Source organism: Heteronotia binoei, chromosome 9 (assembly GCF_032191835.1).
Source record: "Heteronotia binoei isolate CCM8104 ecotype False Entrance Well chromosome 9, APGP_CSIRO_Hbin_v1, whole genome shotgun sequence".
Lineage (NCBI taxonomy): Eukaryota > Metazoa > Chordata > Lepidosauria > Squamata > Gekkonidae > Heteronotia > Heteronotia binoei.
In genome coordinates, this window is record NC_083231.1 from 77,820,218 (window position 1) to 77,845,198 (window position 24,981).

Consider the following 24,981-nt stretch of genomic DNA (forward strand, 5'->3'; position numbering starts at 1 on the left):
AGCCTTCACATCGGGAGAATTCCAGGACTTCTGCGCCCACAACCTCATTAGGCACATCAGATCAGCCCCATTCTACCCGGCCACCAACAGCCAGGCTGAAAGGATGATGCGGAAAACTAAAGAATTGCTCCGATGCATCATCCAGGGAGATTGAGAGGGCCACCTTGCAGAATTCTTACTATCACAGCACAGCATTCGCTTCTTGGCCACAGGCCGCAGCCCTGCTGAACTCCTCATAGGCCACCAGATAGCCACCCTACTGGACCGATTGCACCCAGACGGAGCCCTCGACCTGCAGGAGGTTCCAGAGTTGATCCGGGCACCTCAGGGGCTAGATACAGGGGACCGGGTTATGGCTAAGAACTTTGGGGGGGCCCACTTGGATTCTGGCAAGGGTTGCCAGGGTGCTAGGGTCTGTAATGTATGAGCTTACAACAGAGGGGGTGTCCACCATAAAGAGGCACATCGACCAGCTGAGGTCCTGTAAGAGCCCCGAGGTAGAAGTCGGGGATTACAGTCCTGACAACCAGACCGCCACCTCCACTCCTTCCCCGACCACCGTAGCGGAGGCAGGGGCCCAGAGCCCCACCCTTCAGGTGGAGCCAGCAGTCACTGAGGCCTGGGAACTGCCAGCTGAGAGCGATACAGCGGCAGCCCCTCCACTCACCACCGCTGCAACTGCGTCCACCCCCTCACCCCTCCGGGGCTCAGGCGATCCACCAGAGAGCATCGCAAGCCAGCCTACCTCAATGACTACGTCAGCTAGGCTTGCGAACTAAGGGGGGGGGAGGGATGTTGTATTTGTGCTTAGAATTGTATCTATAGGCTGGAGTTCTTCTATCTATAAACTGGCTCACTGGGGCCTGAAGGACAGAGCTTGGGGGACTCGGGAACAATAGGCAGCGGGATCTAAATTCTGTTGCCCTGCTCCAATCAAGAGCCCCCGACTGATTTGAATGGTCCAGTCACAGGCAGCACGGGAACTTTGGGTGTGTATATATAGGGGGCCCTGTGGCCCTAGTTTTCAGTCTTCGTAAGCAGCACTATACCATGCTGTATTCAATAAAAGAGCTATGTTCACTACCACCTCGCCTCATTAATGTATAGAACCCCCTATATTATTGTTTCCTAGCAAACCTAGGTGGAGGCTATAAAGATGTCCATCAGTAGCTTCCAGAAGTATGAAGTTGATGTGTCCCTTACATTCTATCTAATGTACATTTAAAAATGTAGATAATCAGGATAATCTCCTGCATAGATACAGTGGTGGGTAGATACAGTGGTGCTAGAGAACTGTATTTTCCTTGCCACCATCACTGTCACTGAGTCGGTTCTCAGATGGATTTAGCTCATATCTGATCAGACACATTATGAGTTTTCAACACCACCTGTTTCAGTGCACCAAGCTGTTTGGTAAACCAAGTAACTGACCAGATTGTAGAACAGAACAGACTATCTTGGGATCTACATGACCATGTCCACCACCCAGGTTAACTTCCTAAAACAGAAATCAACTAGAGTTTTGACAGGATCGCCAGAAATATTAGCTGTGGGTGGGGGACAGAGGGAAGTCAACCATGAGAAAGCTATTCATATCTCCAAGTTTCTGAGGATAGGCAACTGTAATTCATTCTCCCAACCCAAATGGATTTTCAAGTATTAAAGAGTTGGTTGTTCATGTCAAGGCAAGTAGAAGACTTTCCACCTCCATGTCACTACTTTCCTGTCCAGAAAAGAAGAGTTGAAGAGTTAGTTTTATACCACTTTTTCCTACCCTAAGAAGTCTCAGTGACTTACAATCTCCTTTTCCCAACAACAGAAACCTTGTGTGGTAAGAGAGTTCTTAGAGAACTGGTCCAAAGTCCCCTAGCAGGGTTCACGTGGAGGACCAAGTTCTCCATATTAGAGTCTGACACTCTTACAGCACAATCCAGAGGGGGGGGGAGTCTTTTGGGAGCAGACGAGCCACTACATGGGCGCAGAAAGGGTTTGCACTGACGAACAACCAACAGAACCACAGCAGAGGGGAGTTACGTGGGCGGGGGGCCGCCCGAGCACCGTTCCGCCCGAGAGCAGCGGCACCTGAGAGCTGCGCCCAAGCGTGGGTGGAAGTGAGGCAGAGTGCAGTGTTCAGGCAGAGGAGGGGGTGGAGTTGGGGGCATGGCCAGGCTTAGGCAGCTTCCTGAGCAGTTTGGCCCATGACATGCCCCCCCGAGAGGCGCAACATTATGCCAGCAAAAAATAGCAGCATGTCCCATAGGCACTCATTGAAACCAAAAACAAAGGTCGCCTCTGCTGCTGTGGAAGCTCACAAACTCTTTAGGGAGTGGCGTGATTGCCTCGCCAATCCCCTCATGCCTTGGGCTGATGAGCCCCCTCCCCAGCACATAATCGCAATCTCCCCCTTCCTAGAAATACTTCCGCTCTGGCCTTGCACAACTCAGTTGTTAGGGAAAGGAGCGCGTGGTGGGAAGTTCTGCTGGCAAGCTCCTGGCCACAAAGAAGTAGAGTGAGGGACAGGCAGGCACGTTGGTGGCAGGTTTTGCACTGGCGGTTGCTTTGACAGCATCTTTGACTCGCAAGTGGAGTAGAGAGGTCTCTCCCCTGGGGCTAACTGCTTGTTTCCAGGTCTCAAAAGGTTCCGGGCTCCCAGAGGCTCTGCATGCGAGGACTGTTGCCCATGGCTGGGTAAATTCCACTGTCCCCCCCCCGACATCCCCCTCCTCTTGCTCTCGACCGCTTGGTGTGCAAGCGTCTCTGGCACTTGACCCAGGCAGTGGGCTCTGGCAGGGGGCATTTGCTGACCCTGCTCCTCACTGCCGCCTGTTCCCTTCCCTTGGTCTGCCGTCTGCCATGTTCCCAACCCCTGGCAGAGCACGGTATGTGTGTGTGTGTGGCAGCTGCCCTGTTGCTGGGAGACCATCCCTTTAAGAGAGCGCCCAGCTGAAATGCAGCCTGCTCTTCCAGCCTCTATCTCCATTTTGCAGATAGGACTTCAACACAGAGGCTTCCGTGTGTGTCACTCCACCACCCCCCACTACCTTAGCTGTTTCTGCCCGCCGCTCGGAATGGAGCCCCACCCATGGCGAGACTGCCCAGCACGCACCAGGGAGACTGCTGCACTCTGTTCAGGAAAAATAAAGTCTGAGCTGTGCCCTCTGTTGTCTCTCCTGCTTGGCATCTGCTGCACGTTCCCAGGGCAACCCCCGCTTTGTCAGTGGCCTCTCCAAGGGAATGCCTGGGAAGGTGGGCAGACTTGGGTTTGGGGGGGAACAGTCTATGAGCCGCCACACTGCCCCCGCATTGATGGACAGGGGAGGGGAATGCTGCCCCTCAAGCTGCCCAGGCTGACAGCCTTCCTGACCCCACAGGACTGTTGTGCACAGGGCACTAAGGGGGAGCTGATGAAGTGGACTCAGAGTTCTGTGGCTGATGCACTCGCACTCTGAATTCTGCGCCCCCCAGGGGAGGTGTTCTGTGCACATGGCAGGGGGCATCAGGGCAACATGGGGGGTTTCTGGGTGGGGGGGTGTCTACTGCTGGGCTGCTCACTCCCAGACCCACATTCCAGCCACTGTCTATGACAGCAAACTCCTGCACTTGGTAATTCCTGCTTTTCTGCCTGCCATTGGCAGAGTCTCTGACAGCAGGAGGGTGTGAGGGGATTGACGACTTCTCTGTGGTCCCATGCGGGCCTGTCTCGCCCCCAACCCCACCTCGCCACCAAGCCAGGCTTCTCTTTCGCACATGCTCAGCCTCACTCCTGTTCCCTCCCTGTGTTGGTGGGACATCTCTCCTTTCCTTTGATGGTCTGCCCATCATTGGCTCCGTTCTCTGTTTGGGAGCAGGTTGGGGACGGCTATCAGCCTCTGTGGGGCCACATCTCCCCCTGACTGTCATGAGCCACGACACATGCGCCAGGACTGGCCAATGGGGATGGGTGGGCTGGCCCTTCCCTCTGGCTGCCTCCGCCTCCCTTGTGTGCCTATGCCAGCGGCGTTGCCATAGCAACCGTCTCCCTCATGGCAAGCTACGCCTCTCCCCTCCCCACGCTCCAGCATTCCAAAGTCCTCAGGATGTCTACTAGCAGTGCGGCAGCTACACCACGGCCGGCTGTTCCTTATGTCTGGATTGGGCTGCCCACCACTTCACCACACTGGGTGTGACCTGTTAAGTACTTGAGGGCAGAAATAATTTGAGACAGATCCATGGTATAAATGATCATAGGTGTTCACTGAATGAAATGTGAACTTGGTTAATAACTCCCTCAATCAAATGAAAAAACTGCCGTTTCAGTGAGTGTCATGAGTATTTGTAGAATTTTACTTCTGAGGGGTTTTTTAGAAAGCCTTTTTTTGTCAATTTACTGTTACTTTCTTATTGTGTTCTTAATGCTGATTTTTACCATGATCCACAATTTCATAACAGATTCAATTGAAAGTAAAAGCTACTGAATTCAATGGAGTGAAACTCTGCTTACACTTGCACTGTTAGTATTGCAGCCTTAGTGGAGAAGACACAACAGCAGATGGCACTAGCACCCTAGTAATAAAATACTCTAAAATGAGCACCATATTCATGTCTTGCTCACAGACCTTCTACGTCTACAGCAAATATTTTAGAATACTTTTTTACCCACCTCATTGTTAGATCTCACGTGGTATGAACCTTGGCCATAAATTCTTCCTTTACTAGCAAAGGAAATGGGCTTATTTCTAAAGAACACACATTTCCAGTAAAACATATTTCAGAATGTTTGGAATATCCTTTTAATTGGCTCTCACCTAAGTTGTATAGAGAAAATGTTGAAATTGAGTCATGAATACTTGTGATAGCATTCCATCACCATTCCCCCAGAAGGACAGCTAGCCAGTGTGGGATGATCCATACATCCTGCTCTGGGTATGAGTATATTTTTATGCGATCCCATCGAATATGTACTCTGCTTATTTTCTAGAAATATTTACTCTCTCTGCAAGATCAAGCTGACACTCTATATTATCTAATCTTCACATCTCTTCCAATGGTTTTGCACCATTTTTTGACATAAATTATAACTGGTGCTGGTCCCTTGCTGAAATAAGGATCAGTATCAGTTTTACTTTGATTTTCTAGGAATATCTTATACTACTGTGATGGACTGCACTTATTAAAAGCTTAGATGTGCTGTACAAACAGCTGAAAGACTGTGAAGGGTTAATTCTTCACAGAAACAGAGAACCTTGAGTGACAGGCTGCTCCAAGTAATCTGATTGGTTATCATCAGCTGAGCAGAGAGAGACTTTAGAGCTGAATGCGGAGAGGAGCATTTATTCAGAATTCAGCCCTGACTTGAAAGCAGTTTAACACAGTCATGCAAATTGGGGAAAGTTGGCAAAGATGAGTGGGTAATTGGACAGAGACTCCCATTCAGGCCAAGGAAAGGGGATAGATCTTCTAGAGAGAGAAGGAATTTTCCTACTTAATCTAACCAGGGTGATAGCTCTGAAGAGTACAGAGATCCCTGGTCTGGTGTGGTTAGAATCTACCTTTGGGGACCCTGAGAATCAGTTTAAAATTCAAGACGAGTACTGGTGTTTCAAGAGAAGGAGATTGGTACTAGAAAGATTGTACCAGCCTTCTGGAAACCAAAAGAGTCAGAGAATACTCAAAGAAAGTATACTAGAATGTTTGGGAAAACACTGGAACAAAAGCCTCACAATATAAAGATTTTAAGTAACTATGAATAGCTTAAGAAACTATTATTAGCCTAAAATATAAAAGCTAGAGTATGTGCATGCACTGATTTTATCTGTATTGTGTTACCTCAGAAATTTTACCCCTGATTTTACCAGATCTTTCCCTTCTATGTTGAATAAAACATTTTGTTATTTTTTAATTTCAAAATGCCTCGTGCCATTTAAGTTGTTTAACTTAAGTGGGCTTCTGATTCTTCCCTCAGATTCCTGGACTGAGCTAACAGCCAAAATATTGTACTGTGACAAGGTGGGACAACCAGTTCTTCAGCAAAGAAGAAGACATATTACTACGGTGGCTCTGTCAGTAAAGGGAAAGGAATTGTGGGAAAATCTTGCCTCTGAGGAAAGAACGCGGACACAGGTATGTGTCATATCTACCCATATGGTGTGAACTGGAAGACAGAAAGTAAGGCAAACCAATATTACATATTCTTGGTTGAAAAATTAGAGCATTGAAAATTAAATTTTGTAATACAGCTATATTCGAGTCCAGTAGCACCTTGGAGACCAACAAGATACCTGGACTATGAGCTTTCATAAGAACATGAGAGAAGCCATGTTGGATCAGGCCAGTGACCCATCCAGTCCAACATTCTGTGTCACACAGTGACCAAAACCCAGGTGCCATCAGGATGTCCATCAGTGGGGCCAGAACTCCAAGCACCAAGAATACAGAGCATTGTTGCCCCAGACATAGAGTTCCGTCTATACTTTATGGACCTCCATGTGTTCATCCAATCCCCTCTTGAAGCTGTCTATGCCTGTAACTGCCAGCATTTCTCGCAGCAGTGTTTAATTACTCTTTGGGTGAAGATGTACACCAGTTTGGTGTAGTGGTTAAGTGTGTGGACTCTTATCTGAGAGAACCAGGTTTGATTCCCCACTCCTCCACTTGTACCTGCTGGAATGGCCTTGGGTTAGCCATAGCTCTCATAGGGATTGTCCTCAAAAGGACAGCTGCTGTGAGACCCCTCTCAGCCCCAGCCACCTCACAGGGTGTCTGCTGTGGAGGGTGGGGGGAGATATGGGAAATTGTAAGCCACTCTGAGTGTCTGATTCAGAGAGAAGGGTGGGGTATGAATCTGCAGTCTTCTTCTTCTTTATTTGTTCAAAGCTGACTGCTCATTAATTTGAGTGGCCATGAGTTCATGTATTGTGAGAAAGGGAAAAAAGTATTTCTTTCTCTACCTGCTCTCTACCATCCCATGAATCATTTTGTAAGCCTCCATCGCATCACCCATTAATTGTCATTTCTCCAAACTAAAGAGCTAAGCTCTTTAACCTTTCTTCCATAGGGAAGGTGTTCCATCCCCTTGAATCATTTTAGTTGCCCTTTCCCCAAACTTAGGCACTTCACTGCTTACTCCCAACACTAAATCATTAATGAACAAGCTAAAAAAAACACCAGAACTGGAACCAGGCCCTATGGTACCCTACTGCTTACTACCTTCCACGTTGAAAACTGTCCTATTATATAGTAAGTTCAGCCAGCTTGAGGTAAGCAAGAGCTCTTATTGAACAAGAGCAGAACGACCCTTGGCACTTACCGTGAGGGGTCCTTCTCCTAAGAGGACAGGAGGACATCTTGGGTGTTTCCCACCGTCCAATAAGGGAGGCAGGAATCTTAAAAAACTTCCCCTTCCTGTGGATGTGGGAACCACCCTCCTTCCAGTTCGGGTGACTCCGAGAAGCAGTAAAAAACTCTTGCAACCATCGCTGCTATGAAAAAAAGGTGAGCTAACTGGTGGTCGGTACAAAAACTTGGCATGAGCCTCCCAAACCGACTGAAATAAACTCATATAGAACTGAGAAAAAACAGGTAAACTACAGGTAGCCTGTGTTAAAGAGTAATCAACAGCTGTAGATGAGACTACAGGAGAAGAAGTTAGATCCAGACACATAAAAGATAGATGCTGCCCGAGGTAGGACGATAGAAGAAGGGGAGGGCAAGATGTCCTCCTGTCCTCTTAGGAGAAGGACCCCTCACGGTAAGTGCCAAGGGTAGTTCTCCCTAATAGGCGGAGGACATCTTGGGTGCTCCCATAGCAGTATGTCATACAGGGTGGGATCGTCCTACTCAGGCAGCACGTGTTGCAGGATTCGTCTGCCAAAGGCTGCGTCCGCCGACACATATGCGTTCAACTTATAGTGTCGGATGAAAGTGGAGATAGATGACCACGTAGCTGCCTTGCACACCTCCTCTATGGAGGCATTCCTGTTGAAGGCAGCATTGGTGGCCGCACTCCTGGTTGAGTGTGCAGTGATCCCTGGTGGTACGTGAAGGTTTAACGCCTTATACGCCTCCGATATACACTGCTTGATGGCGTAGCTAATTGCTGATTTGGACATCTTCTGTCCCAGTCTAGGAGCCGCTATATTAATGAACATGAAGTCTGATTTTCGGATAGATTCAGTTCTTGTAAGATAGACCTTAATTGCTCTTCGCACGTCTAAGGTATGCCATGCGCGCTCCTTGGGATGCTTGGGATCCGGACAGAAGGATGGAAAGTTGATCTCTTGACTCTGATGGAATCTAGAAGAGACCTTCGGTTGGAAGGTAGGGTCCGGATAGAGGATCACCTTGTCCTTGTGGAACACACACAGTTCCCTCTTAACCGATAAGGCCCCGATCTCTGAGACTCTTCTGGCCGATGTTATTGCCACCAGAAAGATGGTCTTCATACGCCTGAACTTTAGGGATACAGAACTTAAGGGCTCGAAAGGAGGACCTGTTAGGGCCGAGAGTACCAGGTTCAATCTCCAGGTAGGAAACCGATGTACTTGTGGTGGAGAACTCATGGAGGCTCCTCTAAGGAAGCGTCTGAGGATAAGGCTGCCACCTGACGTTTGAGGGTAGCTGGCTTCAATCCAGAATGGAGACCGTCCTGAAGGAACTGCAGGATCTTGGGGACAGAAGGATGCAATGGGTCCACGGCTTTTCTCCGACATCATCTGTGGAAGGCTTTCCAGGACATGTCGTAGATCCGCATTGTGGAGCTTTTTCTGGATGCTAGGATGGTGTTCGTCACGTCACTTGCATAACCAAGATCTAGGAGAGAGCGCCGTTCAACCTCCAAGCGGTCAACCTCAGCCAGTCTGGATGAGGATGCCACACCGGGCCCTGTAACAGCATGTCTGGCCAGATTGGTAAGTGAAGTGGTTCCGCTACTGACATCTGTTGGATTGATGAGAACCAGTGACGTCACGGCCACCAGGGAGCAACCAGAATGACGTCGGCCCTTAGCAGCCTCATCCTTCTGAGCAACCTCGGAATGATCGGGATTGGGGGAAAGGTGTAAAGAAGGCCTTGCGGCCAGGGAGAAGTTAATGCGTCCGTGGCCTCCACTTGGTAGTGGTAGTACCTCGTGTGGAATCGAGGAAGCTGGTGGTTCTGAGAAGACGCAAAGAGGTCCAACACCGGCAGGCCGAAGCGTGTCACTATCGTTAAGAAAAGCTTCTTGTTGAGAGACCACTCTCCCGATTCAATGCTCTCCCGGCTGAGCCAGTCCGCCTTGATATTGCAAGTCCCCTTGATATGCTCCGCCCTTATGGACTTTAGATGACTCTCCACCCATTCGAACAGTTTCACGGCCTCCTTGTGAAGGGAAGTCGACCTGGACCCCCCTTGATTGTTTAAATAAGCCTTGGCAGCGATATTGTCCGTTCGAACCAGGACATGCCTCCCGGTCACCTGGTTCTGAAAGTACAGGAGAGCCAGTCCAATGGCACGGAGTCCCAGAAGGTTGATGGGAAGACTCACCTCCTCGGTTGTCCACTGGCCCTGGGTAGGTATCTCGTTGAGGATCGCCCCCCAACCTGAAAGGCTGGCATCTGAAAAGAGCTGTATTTCCTTCTCTACGAGGAACGTTCTCCCCTGACGCAGGTTGTGGTCCTTCGTCCACCACAGGAGACTCTGCTTGACCTTCTTGGGAACAGTCAACGACATCGGGCGCTTCTCCATGATCTGGATCTGATAAGGGCGCAAAAAACATCTGAAGTTGTCTGGTGTGAAAGCGGCCCCATTGAAGCGCCTCTAGATTTGAGACTAGAAGACCCATAAGTCGTGCCAGGGTCTGGAGAGATGACAATGGTTCCCGCACTATCTGGAGCACCAAAGCCTTGGTCCTCAGTATCTTTTCTTCTGGGAGGAAAACAGAGTCCTTGTGTCGATGACCATACCCAGATGTTGTAGCCTCTGGGACGGCTGTAAATGACTTACCGAAAGGTAAGGCTCTGAATTGGTAGTGAGTCCCATTTACGCAAAAAACGAAGAAACTTGTGATGTACTGGGAGGATTGGAATGTGCAGATATGCCTCTGTTAGGTCCAGAGAAGACATGTAGTCCTGATGGTGCAGGGACTCCGTTATAGATTTGATGGACTCCATCCTGAAGTGACGGAGGTTGATATATCTGTTTAAAAATTTCAGGTCTAGAATCGCTCTCCAGTCCCCGTTTTTCTTGGGCACCGTGAAGAAGACGGAATAGACGCCTTGACATCTCTGCAATGGAGGAACAGGCTCTATCGCTGCAATTTCCAGCAAATGTTGAATTGCTTTGAGGGTGATGCTTTTTCGTTCTGGGTTTCAGCGAAGAGGAGATACCAAGTAACGATCCCAAGGTGCCCTTTTGAATTCTATGGGGTAACGATTTCCAACGTCCAAGCATCGACCCTCGAGGCCGCCCACGCCTGCTGGAAGTGTAGTAGACGGCCCCCCACTGGAATAGAATTCCAGTCATGCTTTGTTGGGCTTGGGGCCCTTCTCGAATTTGTCGGACCTATCGGGCTGATTCCTCTGGAACCGGGAATTGGAGAAGCCCTTTCGGAAACTCTGTTTGGACTGTCCCCAGGTTGTTCTTCTGAAGTCCTGTTTTGGTTTGGAGAAGCTGGAGGAGGCACGAAAGGAACCAGACCCGAAGCTTCTCTTATCGGAGCAGCGCAGATACTTGGGCATGGCCTTTTTCTTATCCCGTGTTTCCACCAGGATCTTATCCAGGGCGTCTCCAAATAGCTTTTCTCCCTGGAATAGGTATGCTGACACGATGGACTTCGAGTGCATGTCTGCCGGCCAAGCCCGGAGCCATAACCCCCGCCTTGCTACGGTGCTTGATGCCATTGCTCTAGCGGAGAAGGTGAGGGCATCCAATGAAGCATCCGCTGGAAATTTGGAGGCCCTAAGGAGTCTGCTGGTACCTTCCAGGACCCGTTTATCCAGGTCTGGCAGTAGCTGGGTAAGCCGTCTTATCCAGACGATCGCTGCTCTGGAAACTATAGAGGTGGCCGCAGCTGCCTTGATGGCCAGAGCCATAGCTTCGTGGCTCCTCTTCAAGGCCAAGTCTATCTTTTTGTCCCAGTTGTCTCGCACCGAGCCATGGCCATCCTCAGCTAACAGACCGTGTGACTGTAAGGCTGCGATTGGTGCATCCACCAATGGTACTTGCAGCATATCGTTAGCAAAGGCAGGTAATTCATAGAGCTTCTTGATAGAATTGGGTACCTGTCTGTTGGTACTAGGTTTGGCCCACTCAGATTTCAACTGACGCTCAAAGAACTCAGGGAAGGGAAAAACCTTTTCAGAGGATCTGAATCTGGGGAAAAACTCCGTATTTCCCTTGGGTTTGTTTTTGGGGTTGGCTAGTGGGTGGGGAGACTCCTGCTCCTCGGGTGATGTTTGTAAGTCTAGAGCAGAAGTCACCTTGGCTAAAAGAGGTTGGAACTCTTCTGCCTTGAAAAACCGTGATGAGGGTTCCGGAACTGCAACATCCTCTATCTCCTCATCAGATAAGAATTCGCCCTCCTCCCGATCTCCCCCATAGGAATCATGAGAGTGGGTCTCAGAAATGGATCTTTCGTTCTCCATCTGGTCACAGAGCAGAGGTTTCTTTGAAGCCCTATGGTGGCTGGAGCTACCTCTGGACCTCTTTGGAGAAGGTGATCTGGAGGAGGAACTGGACCTGGGGGACCTGGGTCTCCTATGGCCAGATGCCCTGACTGCTGCCCCCACCATCTGCTTTATTGATTCAAGAAACTCAGTAAAAAAAGGAGGGTCCCATAAAGGGTACGTTACCCAAGCCCGACTGGGGCTGGCAGGTCTGCGTGGCTTCCAGCGCAGGTTGGATCACATCTGCGACTGAGTCTCCCGCCAGGAGGTTGGCATCGGGATGTTCCTGCGTCTGGAAGCTGCATGGCTGAGGTCTGTCCCCGTTTCGCGCCTTTTTGCGCTCCCCAAGATGGCCGCCGCCAGTGGGGAAGAGCCCTGACGAGGAAGCCTCCTCCGCAGCTGGGGAAGACCAGCGCCGCCTGCGTTCGCCTTTGGGTTTCTCGCCCCTACAGGGCACGTTGCCGATAGCCGAGGCAAGCTTAGAAGTCATGCCGGCTCCGGAGGCGGGCCTCTCGGTTCCGCGCCAGGCGTCAGGAACCAGGTCGTCGTCCATGAACGCGTCTCTTGACCGACGCGTCATTTTCCCTCTCCTCTGCGGCTTGAATGCTGTGCGCTCGGCCGCGGCTTGAGTTTAAACAGCCGCGCCGTTTCTGAAGCGCTGAAGAAAGGGGGGGGGAAGGAGGCAGAGAAGCTGAGAGGGACTGAAGGACGGATTGAAAGGCAGAAAAAAAGATTTGAGGTAGAATATCAGGAGATGAACAACAAGGTAGGAACTGAGGGGAAAGAAAAAGTATCTTTTTTTTTTTTAAGAGATAGGCAAGTAATGAGAAAGGGTAGGAACCTAGCCTAAACGCTGCTACTCCCTGTCGAGGCAGGAAATAAACTGGAAGGAGGGTGGTTCCCACATCCACAGGAAGGGGAAGTTTTTTAAGATTCCTGCCTCCCTGATTGGACGGTGGGAAACACCCAAGATGTCCTCCGCCTCTTAGGGAGAACTGAACACAAACAAGCAACACCACTCCTTATATCCATTTGGGCTGAGTTAAACACGTCCCCTAATGTGAGCAGCAATCCACCCTATTGGTCTCTCAAGGATCCTTCATTTGCATTTCCTGAGAGAAATGTATCGCTTCCTGATTGGCTGGTTCTAAAAGAACAGAATGTACGCATCAGGATGCTGGAGAGCAATGAAGTATGCAGTCAACAAACCAGCATTCAAAACAACCAATACACAACATGCCCATTGATACTCAGTCTCTGTTTCCTGTTAACCAGTTTTAGATTTGTCTTCTTATACTCTGAGTTTATTAGGAGCCTTTGATTAGTAACTTTATCAAAAGCTTTCTGGAAGTCTAGGTAAACAATAACTACTGGGTCACTCTTGTCCACATATTTGCTCACTCTCTCAAAGAACTCTAAGGTCGTTTTCGCACTCACCTCCAGCCGGCGCGACCCCCCTCTTCACCGCGCAGGATCTGCGCGGATTTCGCACTAAATGCCGTGGAGCAGCCTTTTGCGCCGGAAACTCCCGTCGCAAAAGCCGCTCAAACGTAAATCACCAAAAAGCAGTTTTGCGACAGGAGTTTCCGGCGCAAAAGGCTGCTCCGCGGCATTTAGTGCGAAATCCGCGCAGATCCTGTGCGGTGAAGAGGGGGGTCGCGCCGGCTGGAGGTGAGTGCGAAAACGACCTACAAGATTAGTGAGACAAGATCTTTTCTTACAGAATCAATACTGTTTCTTCCTCAATAGCTTTTGTTTATCAATATGCCTACTAATCTTTCTGTCTTTAATAATTAGGGTTGCCAGGTCCAAGTCAAGAAATATCTGGGGACTTGGGGGTGGAGTCAAGAGACGTTGGAGGTGGCACCAGGAGAAATTGAGGTGGAGCCAGAAGCAAGGTTGTGACAAACATAATTGAACCCCAAAGGGAGTTCTGGCCATCACATTTAAAGGGACTGCACACCTTTTAAATGCCTTCCCTCCATTGGAAATAATGAAGGATAGGGGCACCTTCTTTGGGGGCTCATAGAATTGGACCCCCTTGTCCTTTTTTTTTGAAACTTGGAGAGTCTTTTGAGGAGATGCATTGGATGCTGAAAATGTGGTGCCTCTGCCTCAAAAAACACCCTCCCCCAGTGTCCCAGATGCCCACAGATCAATTTTCCATTAAACCCTATGGGAATCAGTTTCCATAGGGAATAATGGAGTGTCCAGAAGACATTTCCCTCTCCTCCTCCACTTTCTGATGACCCTGAAGTGGGGGAGGGCCTCCAAACCAGGGGATTCCCTGCCCCCACCTGGGGATTGGCAACCCTATTTTAGTATATGTGATGCCAAAGTGTACACGCAATCCTATTAATAATGGATCCCATCAACTTAGCCAGTATCTACATTAGACTGATCAGTCTGTAATTTCCTCAATCTCCTCTAAAACTTTTTTTAGAGATGGGAGTTACATTAGATACCTTCCAGTCCATACAATGAAGACAGATTTTAGTGATAGATTTTAGTGATACACAAGTTCAGGAAATACACAAATTAACATTTGGCTTCTTTCAGAATTCTTGCATGTATACCATCCAGGACTGGTGTTCTATCAGTTTTTAATTTATACATTAGTCATAGGACCTCCTGTCTCATCATTTCAATCTGACTCAAGTCTTTCAACACCCCTCCTGAGATCAGCCGTTCTAGAGTGGGCAAGCCCTTCCCATCTTCTACAGTGAAGGCAGAGGCAAAAAACATATTCAGCTTATCTGCCATTTCCCTATCATCCTTTAGATTTATCAACCTTCAGAGCCAGTTTGGTGTAGTGGTTAAGTGCATAGATTCTTATCTGGGAGAACTGAGTTTGATTTCACATGCAGCTTCTGAGTAAGCAACAGTTCTTGCGAAGCTGTTCTGTGAAGAGCAGTTCTCTGAGAACTCTGTCAGCCCCACCTATTTCATGTTTGTTGTGGGGAAGAGGAAGAAAAGATTATAAACTGCTCTGAAACTCTGAGTAAAGGATAGGGTAAAAATTCAATCTCCTCTTCCACCATCTCCACCACCTCCTCCTCCTTTTCTTCTTCAAAACTTTTTATGCCTTGGTTATCCAATGTCCCCACCGCCTCCCTGGCTGCTTTTCTGCTACTAATTTATTTGAAGAAATTTCTATTGTTGGTTTTTATGCTTTATGTTATATTCCTCACCCTGCCACTGAACTCTCAAGGCTGTTAAACTCACCTGCTTATGCCCTTGCTCCAAATACTGTCAGCGCTCCCTTAATCCTAAATAATCCATTAATTAATTCTCATTCATCTATTGATATTGTAATATCAACTTTTTGATGCTAAGGTCAAAGCTATAAAGCTAGCAAAGTTAATTTTCAGCAGGGAAAGCTGTGAGGCTTGACATGAACATTCTTAGCAGTTGAATTTACCATGTAATAAGGTGTAGGTCAGATGTGAGCCAATCCTCTAGGCTGCTTGGTTCATGCTGAACAGCCTCAACTGCTACATAAACAGGCTTGTACCAAGTGCCCATGCTTAAAGATGCCGTCGATCCAAACCAATCAGGAGCAAGTAGTCTCACTCAGGACTACTCAGATGAACACCAAAGAGTAAGATTTTATTTTAAAAGCATTCATTTATGACTGAATTATATTATTTCAGACTGATTTAGACATCTAATGAAATGAAACAATTGCCCATGACAGAACAGAACAAGGAGGAGAGGAGAATAGCTGAATCAATCATGGGAACATCAGTTCCATGTTCACAACTGGCAAACATGTTTGAGCATCCTTAGTTTTCTGCTGTTATATAGAGAATTGTATATGATTATTGAACAAATGTGGAAGATGCCTTGGAGATTTTTTTTTCAAAGGTGCAGTAGAAATATTTTAAACTAGCAAATAAAGACATCGATGATCATTTTGAAAGGTCCCATACTCTGTTTTATGAATAACATGGATCCTTCATCAAAACATTTTGGGTTACATGGTACCAAAGAACCACCTATTTTTACAAAAATAAATCCATTGCAAATTAGGATGCCTGTGTTGTTCTATGAAGGGAATAGTAAAGATAATCTCCCAAACTCATTTTACTCCATCAGAAACAGCAGCAACACTCTGCAGGGAATAGGGAAGGAAGGAAGGAGATAAGTAGGAGCCACCTTTCCTAACAGAACTCTGGAGACACATTGATAACATACATGAATTAAGCTTCACAGTTCATTCTCCACCCTAGAGAAAAAGATTTAACATCACATCAAAGGGTGCTGTAGATACTTTGAGGTATTTTATCTGCCTCAGTGCCATCAGGAATGACTGAATATTCTTGTTTGATAGATGTTTATTTTGTATGTACAGACTGTGCCGAACATTAATCTGATACATGCCGGATGTGTTGTTGAATAGGGCATAGTTCATGTTTTGCATACCATCTTGAAACAAGAAAGTGACTTTTGTCTCGGATATCTGAGGAAATCAGTTGCCAAGAAGCATATAATGTGAGTCTGTAGTATATAATGTTACTGTCTTTTCAGAATGAACCTAGCTTTTGAAGAACTTTTAGCTTTATTTTTCTCCAAAATAGTGGAATGAATAATATCAACAAATAAACTGAATTGAAACATTGCAATAAGTTTGCCCTAGTTTATGTGTCTCTAGATAGCTGTATGTCTGCTGGTGGAAAAATATGCCTTTTGCTACTGATTTGCATGTCAGTAGGAAGGATCTGGATATGGAAATAATAATTCAGTTGTAATTCACCTTCAGAATCTGAAAATAACAGTTTGATGGACAGAGGAGTTAACTCTTAGAAGCAATTTATATCAATGCACATGTCCAAATGTATTGAATGCACAAACAAATGCTGCCTTTTTTAACATCTATAATCCCATTTTTGCACAAAAAGGAAGCTTATATTACAGAGATCAAAGCACAAATACATGAAATAAAATAATCTCCAAATGAGCTCATTTATGCCCATGTTCATGTATGGGAAGGCCTGGCTCATTGGTACAACATATGTTTTGCAGAGTGCAGATCTGGGTCTTTCTCTTCTTGAGAGCTGCTGCCAGTGGATCAAATTAAACATAAAGCAGCCTCGTATGTTCAGGAAGAAGCTGAAAATGTTGACTAACTGTGTCTTCAAACATGGTTATCAGCTCATATCTTCAGAGGTGGACTGGGAAGCTATACATCTCTCCCACTGCCTTACCTCTTCTGGTAATATGATCCCTCCCATCATACACTCCTCTGTCACCCATCTCCTCATGCCAATATTTCCCCTCATCTGATGGAGGGTCTGGAGAGAAAGCAGGTGCTGCTGTGCTTTTCATCACCAGCTGCATCACACATGGACCAGCTCAGGGTGAATCTGGGTGTCATGTGCCTCTTCACTGATCATGGTAAAGTTGGTAAGGAGGAGACTATGTGCCACTAATATAGGGCAAAATTGGAAGCCACTGTGCCTGGACTCTTATTGCCAGCCCCAGTGTGGAGGAGAGCTGCTGCTCAAGACGGCAGCTCACTGGGATTTTCCCCAGTAAACAGACAGACAGACAGTTGGTCCCTGCACAGCTGTAAAATGGGAGATAAGACAATTCCAAATTTAAAAAATGGCAGGTGGCCATTTGGCTCACCTTACTCCATGCAGGGCTTTGCCTGGGTACCACCATTTGCTTCTCCTTACACATGGTTTGGCTGGGCTAGCCTCACCTTACCTCACACATGCTGAGGCAGGTGCCACCATTTCCCCCATATTGCCTCTGGTGGGGATCTCCACTGGGCTGTTCTCTGTGTCCCCAGCTTCACCTTAGGTTGGCTGTGTGCCACCTCTCCCACCTCTTTGTGTAGGATTTGGGTGAGTCTGGAGCAGTGATTTTGTCACAGGACTGGCTGAGCCAGGTGTGTATGGGAGGCCACCAGCCAGCTAGGAGGCATCCTGGTGCTCTTAGTGCTTGATCTTGGCCCTCCTGTGAGGTAAATTAGACTGACAATGTGTAACTAACCCAAAGTCAACCAGTAAGTTTCCAGGGCAGGATAGGGATTCAAGGTCCTCATCTGAAATTCTAAACAATACAACACACTAGCTTTCATGGTGTAGCTGTTGTTGAACATTAGCAAGCAATCTGACCTAGCTGAGTTATGAAAGTCTTGTGGTATCAAGGTGGCCCCAATGAGTCCTCTACCAACCAAAACAGCCATTGAAAGGACCCTGTCCCGTCCCCCTCCCTTTTACTGACAGAAACCAAGCCTGTTGTGGTTGTCTAGTGTCAACAGCCACTGAAGGCATCTATTTCTTAAAGTTACAGGCACTCCTTTTATCATTTTGAGGAGCTTATTTGGATTTCATATTTTTCTATAAACCTATAGCATTTTTTCAGGTTTGTTGAAAGATCTGCCTTGTCTGTTCATTGGTAGAGTCTCTGGATTTAAGTATTCTTGGTTATTAGAGAATATAGTTGATAGGTAGATTGGTAGATAGACAGAAGATCCATGAGGCAGCAATATATCAATATTTATCTTCCACCACTGGGTGAAGAATTTTCTGTTTTGTTTGTCATTTCCTTATTGAATGCTTCTCATTTATGTGTTCATATTGATGGATGGATGGATGGACAGACGGACAGTCAGACAACTAAACACATAATTAAATAAACACAGGGGTCAGTAAGGGAATGGCAAACAAGACAGAAAATCCTTCACCCACTTGTGGAAGACAATGATAGATGAGACAGGAATCTCCATGGGGAGGGAATCCTTTAATTTTGATGCTGCAACTGACAAACCATTTTTTATATTTCTGGTTTCAGGCAGCATTGGGAAATTCCTGGAGTTGTGGAGGTAGAGCCTAGGGACAGAGGGAATTTGGGGAGAGACTTTATTGTCCACAATCCAAAGCAGTCATTTTCTCCATGTCATCTGGACATTAATTGTAGTTCTGGGAGATCTCCATGCTCTATCTGAAGGCTGATAACCATATACCAGCAACTTGAACTGTGCTCCAGTGTAGGAAAAACAAAATCAAAGTTATATGGTCCCTGAAATCCACCCCAGTCTGCATTTTAGCCACAGCATTCTGTACCAACTATAGCTTTTGGGCACTATACAAGGGCAGCCCTACATAGAATGCATTGCAGTAGTCTGTAAGCCAAAATGCCCTCAAAATGATGTTGGGGAATTGTCAGGTGGGCACCTGGCTCACTCAGGATCTTTTTACCTGTGTATACAGGATTAACATGTCCAGAAAAGTAATGCTTAACAGATTAGGGACTCTAATATTAAGTAAATCAATTAAAATTTATTAAGAAAAATATAGGCTTCCATACAAGATAAAATACTCATCAAAATACACATTCAGTCCTAGGAAACATAGATAGAGAGATAGGGGAACACATAGGTAGACAAACAGGGCGATATTTACCTATCATAGTCTTCGAGGAAGGCTCCAATGGCGACAAGCGAGAAAGTGGGAGAAGGGACCCGAAACTGATCAGGAATCGGGGATGGATCTATGCAGCGGAAGTTGGGATACTGATAGAAGCACACCTGTGGGTAGCTAGTCCACAGATTATAAGGACTCTCTTGAGCCCTTAGGGGATGGGTGGTACGAGGGAGGAAGAAAGTGGTCAGCTGGTGTGTGACCTCATGAAAAGGGGAGATTTCGCAGTGACCATAAGGGCTGGACTACTGCGACAACCAATAGAAAGTTCATTGGTGGCACTTAATTGGGTGCTTGCTCTTGACCAATGGACTTGTCTGGATCCTGGATACCTGAGAGAACTTTCAGGTTGAAACGGACCAGGGGGAGGCTCCAAAGTGACAGTTGGGGAGAAGAATAGAGAGATTACTTGGGTGGGGAGATGCTTAGGACTATTGGACTTATCTAAAAGGGTGACAATAGATAGTCAAATCATGGCCTAGGTAACACCCAGTTTGTACAAAGGAACTTGGCTCTGGCTGAAGATGGTCTTCCTCTTCTTCTGTCTTCTTCTGGGCACCAGTCTTTGTCTAGAGTTCCGTTAAACAAAGAAAGTGGCGGTTGGACGATTAACCACTCCTGGGGTGGGTAGGTTGCTTGCAGGCAGAGGTGACATCTGATGTGTACGTGAGCCGTCCGCTTCGCTGGAATGGAGTCAAGCCTGGTAGGAAGATGGCTGCGTGTGGTGTTAGCCCTCCACGGTGGATTCCATGGTCAGAACTTCAAAACCGTTCGCCTGGATAGCTCCTGGCGGCGCAGTTTCCTTCGCTCTAATGCTGGGATGGATGTCATACGGAACGACGGGAAGCCTTCCGTTCTCCTTGTGGGAACTCTTGTACCGGTGTAGAGTGCCTTTGTAGCGATATGGCTGCTTGTACTACATAAGTCCCTTTTGCTCCTGGATAGGTGTACCCACACTCTCTGGCCAGACATGTGCGAGTCATTTCTCCAGGTGCTCTGGCAACCAAGCTGGTAATCACAATGTTCTGTAAGGGGGCTTTTCCTCACAAGTCTAATACAGATGTTATCAGGATATGCTCCACAGCGGCAACATCTTTTATGCTCAGGAAAGGCCACAGCTGGTAAAAGGTACTCCCATTCACTGCCACCACTGGCTTTTCCAGCAGAGGCCTAGATCCAGGCCTCAGCTTCAGTGGCAGCTCACAGGAGTGCAGCTCCTGAACCTTTCTGAAAGTTCCACCTCCTCCTGAGAGTTCCACCTCCTCCTTCTGAGAGTTCCACCTCCTTGTCCACTGAATTGTATGTGCAGCTGCATAACAATTCCTGGATGAGCTCCACCACCTATTTTTCTACAAAATGACCGTTGCCTAGATCCAGTAACACTCCTAAACTATGAACCTGATCCTTTAAAGAGAGCACAACCTTCTCCAAAACATGAGGCATCTACCCACCCACCCCATTTCCAACTACCACTTTTCACTCAGAAGTTTCAAAACTGGAAATGAGCTCAGCTGAATAGGGTTGCCGGGTCCAAATCAGGAAATATCTGGGGACCTTGGGGGTGGGGCCAGGAGCAAGGTTGCGACAAGCATGATTGAACTCTGAAGGGAGTTCAGGCTATCGTATTTTAAAGGGACCATACTCATTTTAAATGCCTTCCATTGGAAAGAATTGAGGATAGGGGCACTTTCTTTGGGGGCTCATAGAATTCAACCCCCTGGTCCAATCTTTTTGAAACTTGGAGGGGGTTTTAAGAGAGGCACCAGATGCTGTGCTGAAAATGTGATACCTCTATCTCAAAAAACAGCCCCTTCAGAGCCCCAGATACTCACAGATTGATTCTCCATTATATCCTATGGAGATTGGTCTCCATAGGGAATAATGAAGTGCCCAGTGAACAATTCCCTCTTCCCCCCCTCCCGCTTTCTGATGACCCTGAAGGGGGGGTCTCCAAATTGGGGGATCCTCTGCCTTCAGCTGGGGATTGGCAACTCTTATCAGAATTTATAGAACTTATCAGTTAAGAAATCAAAGAAATAATTTCAATTCTAGAAGGGGGACTTTTTTACCCAAACGCTCAAAGAAAAGCAGAAACCAGACTTAATTCTTAATCTCTCATCATATAGGTTGTCTACTGAGTAGAAGAGGATTCTTAATTTGGGATTGGGGTTTGTGCCTACACCACAATACAATCCTTTGCAAACTAGAGTTGAAGTGTTTAAACTGATCAGGCAACTTAAATTGAAAGATTTTTTTTAAAAATGAAACAGGTATAAAGGAGACCTTACCATTTAAAACCAAATCTATGTTTATATCACAACATTTTGATGCATGCATTTCTGTTTTTAAAAAAGTAGTGCTAGCAGATATTAAAAGGCTTGAAGACACTAGACAAAAAAGATGGTGTAACTTTTCCAAAAGAGACAGAATGACCATAGACGCATTGGCTAATAACAAAGACATTATTATAAAGCAGGCAGACAAAGGGGGTAGTATTGTAATACTTGATACCAAGGATTACCTGGCAGAAACATCTAAACAATTAGGACAACAAGAATTTTATTGCCCCTTGGAAGGGGATCCTACTAATAAAGTTGCCAGGTTAATTAATATGGTCACCACTGAAGCAGAATTGATGGGTGACATTTTTGATAAAACATCAGAATTTTTAAAAAAACAAATATCCTAGGGTTCCAATTTTTTATGTGCTACCTAAAGTGCACAAGAAGCTATTCCCACCATCAGGGCAGCCAATAATTTCAGCTGTAGGCTCTATACTGGAACCACTTAGCCAATATGTGGATTTTTATTTGAAACCTTTTGTAGAACAGATTCCATCTTATTTAAAGGACACAGCAGATTTCATTAAGAAAGCAGAGGGACTTAAAATTAATAACAATGCCATTCTTCTGACTATGGATGTGCAGGCTTTATATACTAACATCCCACATGAAGAAGCCCAGAGGGTGATTCAAAATGTGCTTGCATTAAGATCAGAGTCTGACCCACCCACCCATTTCCTTATGGAATTAGTAGACATTATTTTGGAAAACACCTTTTTCAGGTTTAAAGATCAATTTTATTTACAAACTAAAGGGGTGGCAATGGGCAGCCCATTCTCTCCTAGTGTGGCTTGTCTCTTCATGGCTGATTTGGAAAAAGAATACATTCTGAACGGTAAAGTGAACCCTTTTTTTACCAATGTGCTATGGTTCAAAAGGTACATAGATGACATTGTAGCAGTTATGACAGACTTGGATGCTGTACAACCTTTTGTTGAGTGGCTAAATAAGATTCATCCATCTATTAAATTTTCTGCAGTTTTTGATTCAGATTCTGTTTTGTTTTTTTTCGATACTGTGGTGTATAGATCCTGCAAAAATAGATTAGCTGTAAAACCTTATAGCAAACCTTTGGATAAAAAAATGCCTTTAAATTTTGAGTCATGCCATCCTAATGCGCTAAAGAAAAGTTTACCATTTAGCCAGTTTATTAGGGCTAAAAGAAATTCTACAGAAAATGCTTTTTATAATAAGGAAGTTGAGTTAATGAGCAATAAATTTTTGGCACAAGGATATCCTGTACAGGTAGTTAAACAAGCCTTGAATAAATCTAATAGGATTGAGAGATCTAAATTATTATCCAGCAATCAAATTAATAAGGATAAGACTGTTTTGAGTTGTGCTTTTCAGTTTAACTCTTTATCTTATCAAATCCAGAACATTATTAAAAAAACATTGGTTTTTAGTTAAGAACTTACCTGGCTGTGAATTACCACCTAGGATTGGTTGCAAAAGGAGTAAGAACATTTATAATTTGCTGATTCATTCAGATTTTACTGACCATAATGAAGTAACACATGGTCATCATGCACCTTGTGGGACCTGTTTGGTTTGCAATTTGTCTTTAAACATCACTGAATTTGTGCATCCACACACAGGTTTTAGGATCAAGTTGAGGTTTATTACTACATGTTCCATTAAAGCTTGTATATATTTAATTTTATGCCCTTGTTCATTGCTGTATGTGGGAAGTACTACACGGGTAGTACGTACACACTTATTGGAACACAAGAGCAGATTAAAACATCAAACTGAATCAGCTCCTTTGGTGGAGCATTTCACAGCAAAAAAAAACCATGCTCCTGAGTCTTTAAGATTTTTTGTTATTGAAAAATTCAACTCCAATGCATATAACAGAAATGATGTTACCAAATGATTATTACAACATGAGGCATTCTGGATTTTTGAATGTAATTCTCTTCAACCAAATGGTTTAAACAATGAATGTGATTTGTCCTGCTTTATATGAGTGTTTGCAGCATCTGTAGACTTGATGTGGCTCCTTTAAAAGAATATGTTAACTTTGAACACCTGCAAATGTGTTTATATTGCATGAATGTATAGTGGGTTTAATGGTCACAGGAGCACCTCGTTATAAACAAAACTTTCATTGTACTTGAAAGATTGATTTCCATTATCAACTTTGTAATCTTTTACATTAAGGTAAAATGGTTCAATTGGTTATTTGAAACTAATTTTGTATGGATTATTGGCATACTCAGTTTGTATTCTTCTTCACTCAGCCTGTGGAAGCTTCAGAGAAACGGAGGCAGAGAGGCGCCGCCTTCATAGCTGTCTGCTACTGTTGGCTTTTTTCTACAGCAGTTTGACTTGTGAAGAAGACTCTACTTTGCCAGTTTTGGCTGAAATCATTTGGAGGCCTATTGGTCCCAAGAAAGACTGTGCATACTATATAACTTCACCTAATTTTGTCCTTACTAAGGACTGTGTATACTGTAATATTTCACCTCATGTACTATTCACTGCTTTAAGTGGTTGTTTATGGTTCCTTTATAAATTTCAATGAAAATTTGTTGATTATATTGGAGGCTGGTTTAATCACAGAACCCTTAGAGGCTCCCCTGCTACCCAGCTGGGGATTGGCAACTCTACAGCTGGAGGAAAAATAAGCTGTGGGGCAGGTCTATAGAGAGAAAGTGGTGGGCAGAAGAGGAACTCAGTACATTAATATGTTATTGTGGTTAGACAGTTAGACTGGGTAGACTTGGATTCAAATCCCCAGTCACCTGTGGAGTTCAAAATATCTTCACAGTAGCCATGTTGTGAGGATGAGGAAGAAGAGAATATGCTGTCCTGAACACTTTGGGGAAAGGACAAGCTGAAATTCTGATAAAATATAATAGACATTGTGCTATTTGGTGCAGTGGTTAAGTGTGCGGACTCTTATCTGGGAGAACCGGGTTTGATTCCCCACTCCTCCACTTGCAGCTGTTGGAATGGCCTTGGGTTAGCCATAGCTATCTCAGGAGTTGTCCTTGAAAGGGCAGCTGCTATGAGAGCCCTCTCAGCCCCAGCCACCTCGCAGGATGTCTGTTGTGGGGGGAGAAGATATAGGCAATTGTAAGCTGCTCTGAGTCTCTGATTCAGAGAGAAGGGCAGGCTATAAATCTGCAGTCTTCTTCTTCTTGCTTGCTTCTTGCCAGTTACTGATATTTAAAGGCATAGATCTGTTGTGCATACATGTAGCTCCACAAATACAGACCTTTGCTCAGGCCTGCTATAGGCTGCATTCAGCATAGTGCTTGATAAATTTTCTGGTCTGGTAGGACTGCACATATTTATTATATATGCCACAAAGCACAGATTGTTATTCTACCCAAATTTGGTAACTTCCAGTAATATAGTTCTAAGCAACTGTTGATAACTACATAGATGGTTACACTTTGAATTATATTTAATTATTGGCCTGTGCCACATCCTATGCAATTAAACTCTCAGTGTAGTTTCATGCTGGGTGAAAAAGAATTTCCGACAGGGAAACCACAAAGCCCATAGTCAAGTCATATACTTTATGTTTCTTATTTGGATTATACATATAACTGCATTACAACCATTACAAATTGACAT